The 4646-nt window shown below is 43.5% G+C and overlaps 1 long non-coding RNA gene across 1 annotated transcript; it reads right to left on the bottom strand.

The window, feature by feature from the left end:
* Nucleotides 1-1464, bottom strand: LOC109714716. The gene is made up of 3 exons (XR_002217423.1): nt 1343-1464; nt 962-1240; nt 1-40 (listed from the first exon to the last, which is right to left on the bottom strand). It is a non-coding gene; the product is annotated as an uncharacterized LOC109714716 (long non-coding RNA).

Raw genomic sequence — 4646 nt, 5'->3', positions numbered from 1 at the left:
TCCAGGTCCGCAGACGGTGCAGCAGCCGAAACCTGTGGCTCTGCAAAAACATAGGTAACAACTGGGCGTGAGAACTACTGTAAAAACAAGTAGTCCTCAGTGGGTACCGCCCAAAACAACATCGGTCACCCACTAAGTCTACAGAAGGGAGCAAGGATAGAAGGAAAGCAGGAAGCATACTCTACCGCTATCATCCACTACACTATCATGCTCTACACTAACCAACTGTAGGAAATGTCAAATCTGACCCAATCCAATCGGGACTGTAAGCATACCCGTCCCCGGGACTGTGAATACACCCGTCCCTGCCCCGTTGCGACTATCGGGCTCTATCCACTCTAACTGGTCCGTGGAGAGCAAGTCCAACTGGCATGAGCGACACCAACGCAAAAGCACAAGCCTGACTCCGGAGTGGCACTCGTGGGCGCTACCCAACCGAGTATGCAGCGTATCTCTGTCGAGCTCAATCAGGCTCCAACTAGCCAAAGTCAAGTAATCGACTCAAACTGGTCTAACAACCAACAGGTAACGTGCCCTCGGCACAATCTGACGCCAAAAAGGCGATACGGGTCCACCGTCAACTCTGACGGCACCCAACAGTCCGAAACGACCTGAACGACCCTGTAAAAATCCACTCGGCGAACCAGCACGAGTGTAAATACATTCTAAACTACCTGGAGTACTCGTCTCGAAGAAACTGCGACAGTACAATTTTCTAACGGCTCCTAGAGCTAAATCAGGTAGTTAAAACTGGTGACAGGTCCAAATCGCAAGTTTTCTCCTAATTCAATTTCCAAGTCCAACATGTAGAAACTATTTAATTTAAATATGCCATGCTCCAAATTCAGAATTACCAACAATAATTAAATCCACGAATTCGAGCTAGAAAAGGCTATAGCAACAATCAACATTTATACATGTCGACGATTAGAACTTAGGAGTCAAAACCGATGTAACCCACCTAAAGTGCTATCTCCTGGCAGCAAACGAAGCCTCGACCTAAAAGGAACTCTGCTGGATTAATCGGGGATCTCCAAGTCCGGTCGCCAAGCCAACGCCAAGCTAAAATGACAAAAATCCACAATTCAGTCCCCGTTCACAGCAGCTGAGAAGAGCATGATTTCGACCATGCTAACCTTGACCAAAAATTGCAAGTGAGGGCTTCGTGGATTCCTCTCGAAGTCCCGAATCCAACGAACCAAGCCTCGTCGCGATCCGACGTTCCTACGCGGAAAACGAGCTGAAATACAAACAGTCGACGGCGGATTTCAGCAAAACAGCTACAACCGAGTAGAAATAGTAACACCTGCCCAAAATCCAGAAAAGACGCCGAATCACCCACCTCGACAGCGTCGAACCTCGGCGCGACGTCAAGAACAGTGAAGACGCTCCCTCGCCCGGCCTCCTCGCAAAGCTCCGGCAGCAAGTGCGCTCGAACGGCTCACGGCGCGACGTCGGCGACGAAATCCCTCCAACCGCACACCAACCCGGCCTAGAGAGAGAGAGAGGAAGGAGAATGGGTGAAGAAGTGGGAAATCTCTCTCTCTCTCAGCTCACTCTGCAGCTAAATAGAGAGAGATGGTGACAAGAACGAGGAAAAAGAATTACTGTTTTATCCCTCCACCAACTCCCTTGTACCGGTACACGGCTTGCTGTACCGGTACAAGGCCAAACCCGTGGGCACCAACCTCCTGTCGCGCATCCTGTACCGGTACAGACGGACCCTTGTACCGGTACAGCAAGCGACTTCCCACGGTGGTTGTACCGGTACAGACCAACCCTTGTACCGGTACAGCAGAGTAAAAATTCTGCAATTTCGCAGATTTTCACACAGAAAGATGACCTCACGTCGCACGGAGTCCGTTTCGCGTCTATTTGACGCCAACGCGACTCGGGCTTGTCTCGACACTCTCCAGAGCTGTCGACAAGTCCCCACTGACAGAAACTGGGTCTCACATAACTTTTGCTTAAGAAATATTAATTAGAGAGAGAGAGTCAATAGACCCCAAAAAAATTCAAGAAAAATGAGGTTACAAAAAAAATTTTCAAAAAATTGAGGTTATACCACGTCACCTATAGATATTGGGGATATATATATATATATATATTGAATTTATTTTAATTTCAAATTTGAATTTCCCTCAACTTCAAAAATTCAGATATTACAATTCTAGCGCCAACTTGGAGAACAGTTCACTCAATGGTAAAGTTAGGGTTAACACAATACATGCAAGTAGTTCAAAAAATCTCAAGTCAGCTATTTTTTTCTTTCTAAAATAAGTACACTGGTCGTTATAAACTGTACGTCTACTATTTCTTTCATAAATTATCGCGGCCGAGTCCATTACACTCCAGTTGGAAATGCACATATCTATTAAATTTTTGTTTAATTTGGTATAATTAGACCCAACTGCTGCAGTTGCTTCTGCATGAGAAGACTCAACTGCAACAATTGGGCTGGAATCGGCTCACCCATTAAAAAAAATAAATAAAGTGTGATCTTTTTATACGCTTCTTTTTTAATTTTTTTTTCCAAGAATACATATTCATGAAACCTGCTAGGATTTAATAATATCTGTTAGGGTCAATAATTTTTTTCATACGCTTCTTTTTTTTCCAGTTTGCTAATTTAATAATATCTTAATTTTTGTTTTGACCAAATATATAATATATTTGTATTTAAAATTCATTAAATTCATACATAATTTTATAATATATAAATTATATATAGATATAAAAATCTTAATTAATAATTAAAATATGATTACATTATATTTAGAGGACGTAATCTTACCTTTCTATATAAAAATTGATAGAATTTACAAATACAAATCTCAACTGCAGACTACCAAACAGAAAAAATGTAACTGCAGCAGTTGCAACTGTATAAAACCAAATAGACTAGTAGTTATGACTGCAGCATTTGTAACTGTATATACTTCCAAATACACTGTTTTTGTAATTATATCCTGTTGGATTTTATTGGATTTTTGGTGATTTAAAACTTGGGTTATTTGCATACAGGTCCCTGCAAATATAGTGAATTGCGGAAATATCCCTGCAAAACGGAAACTCCATAAGTTGTCCCTGCAAAAGTCCTAAGTTATGCAGATATGTCCCTGCCGTCCAGATCTGTTAGAAATTTTTCGTTAACCACGGTTAAAATACTTAACCATGGTTAATTATAGTGTAAATTGACGTATTTACCCTTCTTCCTCTTCCTCCTCTTCCTCTTCCTTCTTCTTCGTCGCCGGCGAGGAGATGCGGCGGCGGCGGCGACGGCGGCGGCAACGACGAACCCTCTTACTTTTCCTCTTCCCTCTTCCTCTTTTCCCTTCTTCTTCCTTCTTCTTTCTTCCTCTTCCTCTTCCTCTTCCCTCTTCTTCGTCACCGGCGAGGGAGAAGAATCTCGTCGGGGTCGGCCTCCGAAAGGCGGGCGAGAAGCTCGAGGGCGTTGTTGTCGACAAGGGCGGCGACGAGGGCGTGCGCGGGGTCGTCGTGGTCGCCGAGGACGTCGGTGTCGGTGAGGTCGGTGAGGAGGGAGACGACGTCGACGGCGATGTCGGCGATGTCGTGGCCGAGGAGGCCAACGAGGGAGAGGACGGCATTGAGGGCGACGAGCTCCGGGTAGAGAGCTCCGGTGCCCCGGCGTTCTTCCCTCTTCTTCGTCGCCGGCGAACCCGACCCCGCGCCGCCGCCGCCGTCGTCCGCTTCGATGATCCGAAGAGGAAGAGAAAGAGAAGGGAAGAGGAAAACTTTTGGAGGGATATATTTGTGAGGGTAAAATGGTCATTTCACGAATCCACTGTTAAAAAATAAACAGATCACTAACGGATGTTAACCGGAGGGACATATCTGCATAACTTAAGACTTTTGCAGGGACAACTTATGGAGTTTCCGTTTTGCAGGGATATTTCCGCAATTGGCTATGTCTGCAGGGAGCTGTATGCATTTGACCCTTAAAACTTATTAGGCCTCTTGGACAGCCCAATACTTAATGGGCTTTGCCTAGGAGTCCAACTAAAGTTTTCATATGTAAGGTTTAGTCCCACATTTGAAACTAAAATAATGTTGTTGGTATTTATATATTCCTTTATTTTCAAACTAGTTGCTTGGGAGAAAATGAGAGTTATGCTCCCGTTTAAACACAAGCCGGGCCAGGCCGGGCCGGGCCGCCGGCGGCACACGCGGTCCATACACCCGATTTATTTTATTTTAATTTTATTTTTTCGATTTTATTTTTATCCTAATCATAATTTTAATCCTTGTCCCGTATAATCTTAGGCTTATATTCTGGGACTTGTTGTGAATGTAGGGTGCATAGGATCACCCCTTACAGAAACAAAGGTCAAGTATCGATATGAAATGGTGACACCAATAATAAGGCCAGTTATAGACTTCTTCGTGAATAGACACAAATTATTCCATGGCCCCATATCCAATCCTCTGTTTACAAAGTGATGGAACATCACACGCATGCAAGCATATGGGTATAGTCGCAGGATTAGCCCAACTGTAATAAGAAATCCTCAAGGCATACAATTGTTACGATCTACCTAGTTATAATTCTTTCTTCTAAATTTTAATTTTTTTAAAAAATTTAATATAAAAAATAATAGAACTATATATATATATATATATATATA

This window comes from Ananas comosus, linkage group 8 (genome assembly GCF_001540865.1).
Source record: "Ananas comosus cultivar F153 linkage group 8, ASM154086v1, whole genome shotgun sequence".
NCBI classification, from domain to species: domain Eukaryota; kingdom Viridiplantae; phylum Streptophyta; class Magnoliopsida; order Poales; family Bromeliaceae; genus Ananas; species Ananas comosus.
This window is presented reverse-complemented; position numbering and strand designations above follow the sequence as displayed.